General features: G+C 42.0%; 1 pseudogene; it reads right to left on the reverse strand.

Annotated features, from left to right (window-relative positions):
• Positions 1-332: 332 nt before the first annotated feature.
• Positions 333-1,870, reverse strand: LOC116084154 (annotated as a pseudogene).
• Positions 1,871-11,278: the final 9,408 nt, after the last annotated feature.

The raw sequence follows: 11,278 nt of genomic DNA on the forward strand, positions 1-11,278 counted from the left end.
ACAACCAGAGAGAGAGGGGAGGGGAAAGGGAAGGAATGATCAAGATTAGTGGAGCTGAGTCCATTTTCCTATGGTTCTCCAGGCCCTCAACAATCAATATACCTCAGAAATGCACTAGACAGGGTTAGGGTTAGGATTTGCTAAAGCACTATACCACAGACTTTGACTTGTTAAATACCACCCCTTCCTTGCCCTCTGCCCTCCGTAGAGTAGTACAAGCAGGGAAGACCTATCTATTGGGAAGAACCCCTACCACTTTTTCAGGGTAGAATTCTGGCTAGTCCAAAAAGGGCCCCTCTTTTAAGGGCAGCAGGAAACTAGACAATGTAACTTTATCTAATATCAGGCCATTTATTTGGAGGAAATTTAGCTCCTGGAGCTGGATGGTTGAATGCAGGAGGAGTTCCACCAATTGTTCCAATTCCTTCCATTGTAGCAGCTTGGTTGAAACGTTCCATTGTTGGTGGAGTTAATCCTAGGGTTCCACCTGGAATAATAGTGGCCGGTCCTGGAGGAACTGAACTACCATTTGGCACAGGAGCAGGGGGCATGGTGCCTCTATTATTTATGCCCATAGCACCTCCCATAGCCATTTGGCCCATCCATATCCCTTGTTCTCTTACACCAGGGAAGGTTCCCTCGAGGCCTTCCTGCTGTCTTCACATCATTTCTTCTTGTTGATGCCATATTTCTTCCTCTCTACACCTGCATTCCTCTTCCTGCCTGAGTTCTAACTGCTTTCATTTCTGAACCTCTTGGTTATGCAGCTTGTCCATCTTCCCAAGCTCTTCTTTATGTCTCATCAAATCCTGCCTCATTAGCATAACCTGGTACTCCTGGTGTTCTGCCTCCATCTCCAGCTTCTTACCAGCCTCCTTGATGTTCTGGTCCACTTAATCTTGCTGTTGCTTCTCTATCCCGATGAGTGGCTTCCAGCGCATGGCACACTCATACTCCAAGGACCCAGGTTGTGCAAATCTGGGTGGCTGTTCACCTCTCCTCGTGAAATTGCTGGGTTTTATATATATATATATATATATATATATATATATATATATATATATATATATATATATATGTGTGTATATATATATATATATATATATATATATATATATATATATATATATATATATATATAACCAGCTTCTCTGGAAGTCCCTCTTCATCTTCTGACTGGTCCAGAGGTTCCACAGTCACAGGTTGAGGAAATATGGTTAGCAAGAAGGAGATTTCCCTGCAACTGTCCAGAGCTTTCTGAGCAGCTGGCTTCTCTGAGAACTCAACAGTGCCTTTCCCTGAGGGCCTTCCTTAGTCATCCACAATGACTACAGCCCTCTCTGCCTGGCCAAACACAGAGAAGGCTTCTTCCAGCAGTTCGTTGGACACACACTGAGGAAGGTTGCAGACTGTAAGGGATGCATGTGACAGGCAAAGTGCATGCGCAGCTGCTTTCCACAGAGTGGCATATCATCCAGCTCTACTTTGGCAATTTCCTCTAGGGTTTGTGTTTCCAAGCGAATAAAGCCAAAGCCTTTATCCTTATGAATGAAAACATCACCTGCTTTTCCATATTTCTCAAAAATGTTTCCTCATTTCCACCTCAGTGATGTCAAGGAAAGATTGACCACAAAGAGACAGCTACACTGGCTAAAGGTCTCTCCTGGTTTCCTAAAATTCTTCAGGTCCGTAGTCAAGCCTTCTTTCTGGCTGCTGGCCTGCTGTCCATTTGCAGATATTGGTGGGGGTGGGTGTTGCTGCTGCTGCTGCTGCTGCTGCTGCTGTTGCTGGTGCTGTTGATGATGCTTCCTTGGAGTATGTTTCTGCTTCTCCAAGTTAAAGGTTTTATTGCTCTGCATTTTTGCACCCTTGACTTTGATTTGAACCCAGCAAAGTGTCTGCCTCCCCGTTCTCTCTAACCCTGACTGCCTCTGCCCACAGTACATTGCTCAGAGTAAGGGCAATGCTACATGGCCTCCACCGTTCTCAGAATAAAAGCTCAATGCAGCTTTTGAGAAATGGAAGTTTCATGCCCTGGCTTGATGGACACAGCTCTGACCTCAGTGAATTCCTAAGGCGCTGCTGAGATACTTGGTTTCTAATCTTAATGTTAGTGTGCTTAGCACTTTAAATGGAAAGAACAACTAAAACCTTATGTCATTCCCCATTATCCCTCTTACCTCTTCCATGTCTCTCCGTGTCCTTCAGATTCGTGGCCATTATTCTTTAATTATCATTCTCTCGTACTCGTACAAGGAAATGAAATGAAATATAAATCCATCCTACAATGATGGTTTAATATTGCTTGAACACATATTTCTTTCAGGTTCGACATCTTGGGAATTAGAGAACCTCTATGGAACTCACTTTTGGGGAAAACTAATTTTCCCTCTCTTGGCAGTTTCTAATTGTGTGTTGCTCTTCATCAAGTGATGGGGCCCTTGCTAATTCCCTATCCACTTTGATGGTCAACTGGTGTTGTCATTGCTCAGGTCTTGGTTGAGCAGGCAGATTGTTGAGATTTCTTGGGTGTAGTTTGCTTGTCAAATCTGGAGGACATATAGCTAAAAGATGCTTAACTTTTGATTATGTGTCTGTGTTTGGGTATGTGCACATGAGTACAAGTGCCCTTGGAGGCCAGAGGAGCTGAAGTTTGGAGTGGTGATGAACTATTCAACATGGCAGCTCAGAACTGAACTTGGGTGCTTGGCAAGAGCAGCGTGAACTGTTAAGACTTCCAAGTCATCTCTGCAGTCCTGTGTGCTCAGTTCTTGAAACTAGTTGCTTATAAATGTAGGTCCTGTGAAAAAGTGGTGGCAGGAATACAGTGTGATTGTAAAATGTGAGCATTTGTCTCTCAAGAGGACCCATAAAAGACCTGGAAAGTTGTGAAGGGACATAATCAAAAATATTTTTAGTTTAAACAAAAGATTTCAGTTCTATGCATCCCTTTCTATTTATTTGAAAATCAACAGGTACCACATCTATGCTGAGAAGTGGACTTTGATTGTACCAAAATAGTGACAATATTTCAGGAGGTTGTGTAATCTGTTTTCAAATATCCAATCAATGCTACATCTCTGTTCACAAAAGTGTACTGAGCTGGGTTGAAATGCAGTGCATTATTTGCCTTAATTTGAGATCTCACCGATCTGGAACACTCATGGTTTGAAAGAGGGTATTGACAGTTGGTTTTCTTTTTAAAGATAAAATGATCAGTTAAATCCAGTAAAAGATTTAATTTGTACATTTGATTCCATTGTCACATTCTGGCAGATACTTTATTTCAAATTTTATTCATGTGATGATATCTAACTTGAGAATGTTATTCTAGCATCCTTAGCTTATCCATCTTACTTATGAAATGAAAATTATGTCCCCAGAGTTAGCAGAAATACTCTTTAGGAATTCCTGGAATGGATGATAATTTAATCCTGTGACCCTTATGAAATTCAGTCCTGGTGATGTTACCAACATTTAATGCTTTTGCACCAACTTTCCTTTTTAAATTTAGTTTTTATTTGCTGATACCATCACACATGTATTCAGTGCATTTTGGCCATTCTTACCCACGGTAAGAATGCTTTCCTCCATCACCAATTTTCATGAGACCTTTTCTAAATACAAGTTTTCTTGATGTCTACTGCAGAGAGTCAGCATTTCACATTACTGTAGTATGGTGATAGCATGGTCCATTGTTCATTCTATGAGGCCTTCTGAATTTATTTTTTTTATATTTTAAGAGACAGGTTTCTCTGTGTAGCCCTGGCTGTACTGGAACTTGCCTTTTAGACAAGACAGGGCTTGAACTCAGATCCAGCTGCCTCTGTGCCCCAGTGTAAAGATTAAAGGTATGTGCCAGCACTAAGAGATTCTTCCTCCCTCCCTCCCTTCCTCCCTCCCTCCCTCCCTCCCTCCCTTCCTTCCTTCCTCCCTTCCTTCCTTCCTTTCTTCCTCCCTTCCTTCCTTCCTCCCTCCCTCCCTTCTTCCTTCCTTCCTCCCTTTCTTCTTTACTTCTTTCCTTCCTTTTTTGAGATCCAGCTTCTTTTATGATGGGATAGAAGCCATGCTATTATTAAAAATAATAACAGATAAGGAATGGTATTTATATTTATTATGAAAATTGACAAGAAAACGAAGGCAAGGCACGAGAAGGTCAACATCTCAGCTGCTGATGCAATTCAGAGTGACAGCTGATTGTAAAGATGGTGGATGGGTGGTAGATGTGAAACATGGCTGAGGTGTGTGAGTGCCTAATGATCAAAACACAATGCTTACTTGGTTTCCAGTCACCATTAAATGCCCATTATTTGCAAAGGCAGGACTAAGCATCATAGGTAATCTGTCCATTTTATTTACTGAGTCTCCTGGAGCACATGCAAATCTGATGATGTTAGTTCAATTGTCTGCAGGCAGAAGATAAAATACTGGAAGCCTCCCATGCTATCAGTCTGGACTCAGGCATGCATACCAATAGCAAGAGCATCATATGTTCACTTTGCAGGACACTGGAACAAGTCATCTACAAAGTTCATGCTTAAGAGCCACACAATATACTTACAACATCATAACAAAATACTTTTTTTACAGTTAGAGTCAGAATTCAGAATTGAAGCTCTGAAGCTTCACATCAAATTCTACACTTTCAGGACAGAAAGAACATATTTTATGTTCTTATCTACCACTAGGAAAAAAAAATACATGACAGAATTAGAACAAAAATGACAATGAATGCACCAGTCAAGCTGCCTGAGGAGGCCAGAAGAGAGACAGAACCAAAATTAATATACAGAATTAGTGCAATGTATATCAAATTTCCCATGTCATATTTCACATACTAAGGAAAAACCCCCAAAACATTCATATAGCACAACAAAAGTCCACAAAAACCAAAGCAGTCCCAAGCAATAAGAGCACAGATGGAAATGTGACAACTCCTCACCTTAAATTATACCACAGAGCCATAGTGATAAGGCAGCCTGGTATTGGTGCAAAAATAGACAGGAAGACCAACGAAGTAGAACAGACGTCCTGGACATGAAGAGGTAAAGCAAAGGCCACTGAATTGTTGACAAGGAGAGAATAAAACCTGTTAGAATAATGATCCCACAAAAGGTGCTCACAAAACTGGAAATCCACCTGTAGAGGAATGAAATTAGATTCCTTGTACAAACATCAGTTCAAATGCATTAAAGGCCTTAGTTTAACCAGAGAAACAAACTTATAGACGAAAACACAGGGGACATACATCAAGATATTGGCAGAAGCAAGAATTTTTCAACAGAAGACCAAAGGCAGAAGAACCAACTCAGTATCAACAGGTGGGACTACTTGAAAATAAAGATGCTGTGTAGCAACAGAAGCAATCATGGTTGACTCCTGACAGGAAGCTAAGAGGCCAGTTCTTCCATCCACAGGACCAGAGGTCTCAGCGGTCCAATCTGGTACTGGAGCTCCTGAGGGTTCCTAGAGATCTGCTGCTCTCAACTGTGTTGGAGTCCTGAAGAAGGAGGTTCTCCAACCAAGGAAGGAAACCTCAGCAACAGGATAGATGGAGCCAGAAAGCATGGGACAAGCAGGCAAAACCTAACCTTCCTCTCTCCATGTCCTTATGTGGGCTGCCTCTAGAAGGGGTGGTGTAGCAGATTTTCCCTGTCCAACCACTTTAAATATTAAAACAGCAAGAAGCCTGTGATTGGTCAGGGAAAAGGGAGACAGATTGAAGAGTTTCAAAGGCAGGGTGGGAAAAGAAGGAAAGACAAGAAGAAAGGAAGATGGAGGAAGAGCAAGATGATCCAGATTCTGTGTGGTTTTAAATAGCTACAGGTAGTTATGATTATCTTATAAGGGATACATAATTACAGGATAATTTGTCTTAGCTAGGTGGGCAATTAATATCATTATCAATTGGCTCTGAAATTATTGTTTGGGCACCTTGAGATTTGAGAATTTATTGATATATAAATCTGACTAATTATAAGCTTCTAGAGTTTTGATTTACTTGGTTAGGGGAATTGTGACTGCCGACCACAGGGGATGGATGGCTGAGAAGGTACGGGCAGCTCTGAGGCAGGTGAACCGGAAAAGGGAAGACTGAAGACTGGAACTAGCCAAGAAGTGGCAAGACCACTGGGCAGAGGATAGCTGGGAATAGCATGGGAACTTGGTGCTTCTTTTTCAATATTTCTCTCAACAGAGTGGCCCTGATTTAGGGTCCATTTTCCATGTCCTATAATCTAGTCAAGAAAATCCCTCACAGATGTGCCCAGATGCTTGGGTTTAGTTACTTCAGAATGGAGTCAAGTTAACAACCACAATTTGTGATCATAGACTATTCTCCAAAATAAAGAATTTCAGAAATTAAACACCAGGGGATTAAAACTGCCAGTCAACAGATGGGCAATTAAACAAAATAAAAAGTTTAAACAAAAAAGGAAGAGAATGAATGAAATAAATTCTAATAACTGTATTTTTTTTAAAGTGTTCAATATTCATTCCTGAATTTAAGCTCTACTACTGAGCTTTAGTAATAAATGGTGGATGGTATTGTCATAAAACCAGTCATGTTGATCAAGAGAATCAATGGAAGTTGTGGGTTTTAAATGCACAGATCTATGGACAACTGATTTTTGTTTGTTTGTTTGTTTTTTTGAGACAGGGTTTCTCTGTATAGCCCTGGCTGTCCTGGAACTCATTCTGTAGACCAGGCTGGCCTCGAACCCAAGAAATCCACCTGCCTCTGCCTCCCAAGTGCTGGGATTAGAAGCGTGTGCCACCACCACTGCCCGGCTGTTTTTTCTTTTCTTTTTCTTTCTTTCTTTTTTTTTTTTTTTTTACTACTGATTTTTTGATTAGAAAAAATCCTTAATTCATAATGGAAAAAAAGATAGCTTCAACAAATTGTCTTGGTCTAATTGGATATTTACATGTAGAAGAGTTCAAATTGATCCATATCTACCACCCTTAACAAAACATGAGGGCAAGTGGACCAAAGACCTTAACGTAAATCCACATATACTAATTCCGATAGAAAATAGAGTGGGGAAAAGCCTTGAACACATTGCCACACTTTCTGAACAGAACACGGATGGTGCGGGCCCTAAGACCAACAGTTTACAATTGGGACTTCATGAAGGTGGCAAACTTCTGTAAGGCAAAGGAACCTGCCACTAGACAAAAGTGGCATCCCGGGAAAAGATTTCCACCAACTTCAAGAATGGCTCTAGCAGGTCTGAGCATGGCAAAGACAAAGTCCTAGGATGACAAACATCGCGTCCATGGGGTTTTGACTTTTACCCTAACCCTCTTGCTAAAAAGTCTTAGATTTCATTCTTAAAGATAGTCATCAAGGTCTATTTCTTTATTTGGCCATTAACTCATTCCTCAGACTAAACACCAATATCCAGCAATCAAAATTGATTATTTGCCTTGCATGATCAATCTCCACTTACCAACTCACTCTCGCACACACTCCCCCTTTCACTTTAAAATCCCTGTCCTGCAGAAACACCTGCCTGCTCTTCCTCCTCTTAACTTCTCTTGCTGGCTTGTTTGCTGATGCTGCTACCTTTGTAAGCCTCCTCTGCCCCGCAACCCTGCTTGCCCCTATTGGGTAATAAATCTCCTTTGTACTAAGAATTAGGTGTCTGGCTATGTCCTGTACTGATTTTAGAGGTCTACCTCCCTTACAATACACATCTGACAGAGGGTTAGTATCCACAGTATGCAAAGAACTATAAAAACTAGACATAAACAAACTAAATGATCAAATTTTAAAATGTTCAACATCCTTATTCATCAGACAATTGCCAATCAAAAGTATTTTGATATTACATCTTACACCTGCCAGAATGAATAAGATCAAAAACACAAGTGAGACCTCATGCTGGTGAGCACATGGAGCAAGGGTAATACTGCTTCACTGCTCAAGAAGTGCAAACTTGTTCAATCAATATGTAAATCAATAGGGTAGTTACTCAAGAAGATGGGGGAATCTATCTACCTCAGAACCTAGCTATACCACCCATGGGCATATTCCCAAAGGGTGCTCCATTCTACATTAGGACACTTGCTCAACTGTGTTCATAGTAGTCTTATTCATAATAGCCAGAAACTAGAAATAACCCAGATGTCTCTCCATAGAAGAGTAGATAAAGAAAATGTGAAACATTTATTCAATGGAGTATTGGAGCAGATGTAAAAATGACAACATGGAACTTGCAGCCAAATGGAAAGAAGTAGAAAAAAATCATCCCGAGTGAGGTAACCCAGACCCAGAAAGACAAGCGTGGTATATAATCGCTTATAAGTGGATACTAGCTGTTACATAAAGGACAATTATGCTGCAACCTACTGACACAGACAGGCTAAGTGACAAGGAGAGGTCAAAGACATGGAGAATCATGGAATTCCCTGGGAAGGAAAACTAGAATGGATTCTACAGATGGACAGGGCTGGGTAGGGTTGTGAACAGGAAGAATCGGGTAAGGGAGGGAGCAATGAAGGGAGAGTGTATGAGACAATGACTGGAATTGGAGCATTTGGAGGCAATGTGAGAATCTGTTGCAACAGAACATCCCTGGAAATTTTGAAGGAGACCCTAGCAAAGTCTCAAAGTACTGGGGGATACAGAGGCTGAACAGGCCATCTTTTGTAACCAGGCAAGTCTTCCAGTGGTGGTACTGGGACATAACCTAGCCAGAAGTATTTGACCTACAATTTGTGCTGTCTACAAGATGTGCTGAGGTAAAAGTCTCACAGCAATTATGGTATGGCCAACCTAAGGCTGGTATTACGAGAGGTGATCCCATACCAGACACTGCCTGAGTGTTCAGGGACCAGAGGCTGGATAGCCTCGAGACCAAGGATAGAATCAAACACAACTGACCGTAAGGAGAAGTCAATGAAATTACTCCTGGTGATATTCTGCTATACTCAGAGATGGATGCCTACCCCATCAAAATCAGAGAGGCGTCACCCAGCACCTGATGGATTCAGTTGCAGAGACTCACAGCCAAATACTAAGCAGAGTTCAGGGGAAGCCTCTCTAAGAAGGATCTGGGAAGATTTTAAAAGCCAAAGGAGTCAACTACACTAGGAAACACAATCCACAGAATCAACTAGGCAGGGCTCAAAGGGGCTCATAGAGCCTATGTGGATCTTAGCGAGGTCCTCTGCATACATGTTATGGTTGTGTAGTCTTATGTTTTTGTGGGACTCCTAACAGTGGGAGTGGATATGTCTCTGAACCTTTAATCTTCTCTTATACCCCTGTCCTCCTACTAGTTTGCCTTGTCCCATCTTGATATAAAGGTTTGCAGTCTTATTGTAACTTGTTAAGCTGTGTTCAGTTGATATCCCTGGGAAGTTCATGCCTTTCTGAAGGGAAATGAGGGAACAGTGAATCTGGGAGTGCTGGGAAAATTGTAGGGAAGGTAAACTGTGGTCAGGATGTAAAGTATGAGAGAAGAAAAACTATAATTCACCAGGCTGCTGTGTGAGGGGTTGAATATGGTCAAATGGGTCACCACGTACTGTTTTATACTTCAGCTGGAATCTAAATTTGAACTTCAAGGAAGCTAAAGCCTCTCTGCTGGCCTTTCCCCTGCCCACAAATTACAGTAGGGGTTCTACCTGAAGTACATTGAAATCCAGAGAGATGGAAGTTTTCCATCTTCCTCCCACTTCCACACACTGAGTTCTGAACCCAAGAATACCCTGTACATGGAACTGTTAGAATATATATATAGAGAGAATTTAATCATTTTTTCAAAATGTGATTTTTTTGTGCATTCAAGATATAGAGCTGTCTGTTCCACATTGACTTGTCTAGAGAAACAAGAAGATGAAGGCCAAGAAGGTCTACTCTGTACCTGATACAGAACCAGAGACCTACAAGTGTTGGTTGCTGATGTCAAGAGATATTTCTAGTCTAGCATCCCTTGAATCCCTAGAGTTCAAAAAGTGCCATACCCCATGTGGTCATGAGGGGGAGGCTGAGGTTCCAGAATAAGCCATGGTACTTGACAAACTGGACGTATTGGCTGAGCCTCTCTGTTCATGGAATTCATTAACCTACCTTAGGTAGAAGGGGTGAGCCCAGGTGACTGGCAGCCCAAGTCTGGCTGGAATATGAGGTAGAGGAGACTCCACAGCTTTGGAACTTTATAGGTAGAGGAGGGAAAGGCTGCTATAAATCCTGCCTAGGTGAGGAAGGAATGGAGTAGAAACTACTAGACAAAGTCAGATGGAAAACACTGGAAGACAACAAAGTGAGACAGAAGTTGATAGAGCTCTCTGGTGGGCTGGGTAGTGAGATCCAGGTGAGTCTGTGTCCATCAGTTGATATCTCTGTATCTGAGACAGCAGACAGTTCAGGTGGCGAGAGTCACCTGTCCTGCTAGAAGAGGGGAATTCCTGGAAATTGGAAACTGACTGGGTTATACAGCCCATGCCTTCTAAATTTCCAGAGTCAAATCTCCCTTCACACAAATGCTTTGTTTGACTTTCTGCCATTTTGGGGACTGGATGAAGGTGGCTCATTGGATATAGGAATATCTTAGGCAAATAGATGGATCTGGAGAATATCATCCTGAGTGAGGTAACCCAATTACAAAAGTACACACATGGTATGTACTCACTGATAAGTGGATATTATCCCACAAGCTCAGAATACCCAAGATACAATATCCACAAACCACAAGAAACTCAAGAAGGAAGACCAATATGTGATACTTCGATCCTTCTTAGAAGGGGGAACAAAATACCCATAGAAGTAGTTTTAGAGAGAAAGTATGGAGCAGAGACTGAAGGAAGAACCATTCAGAGACTGCTCCACCTGGGAATCCTTCCCATATTCAATTACCAAACCCAGACATTATTGTGGATGCCAGCAAGTGCTGGCTGACAGGAGCCTGACATAGCTGTCTCCTGAGAGGCTCTGCCAGTGCCCGACTAATACAGAAGTAGGGGCTCACAGCCATCCATTGGACTGAGCACAGGGTCCCCAATGAAGGAGCTAGAGAAAGGACCCAAGGAGCTGAAGAGTTTGCAGCCCCATATGAGGAACAACAATATGAACTAACTAGTACCCTCAGAGCTCCCAGGGACTAAATCACCAACCAAAGAATACACATGATGGGACTCATGGCTCCAGTTGCATATATAGCAGAGAATGGCCTAATTGGTCATCAATGGGAGGAGAGGCTGTTGGCCCTGTGAAGGTTCTATGCCCCAGTGTAGGGGAATACCAGGGCCAGGAAGCAGGAGAGGGTGGGTT

This window comes from Mastomys coucha, unplaced genomic scaffold, assembly GCF_008632895.1.
Source record: "Mastomys coucha isolate ucsf_1 unplaced genomic scaffold, UCSF_Mcou_1 pScaffold9, whole genome shotgun sequence".
Classification (NCBI taxonomy): domain Eukaryota; kingdom Metazoa; phylum Chordata; class Mammalia; order Rodentia; family Muridae; genus Mastomys; species Mastomys coucha.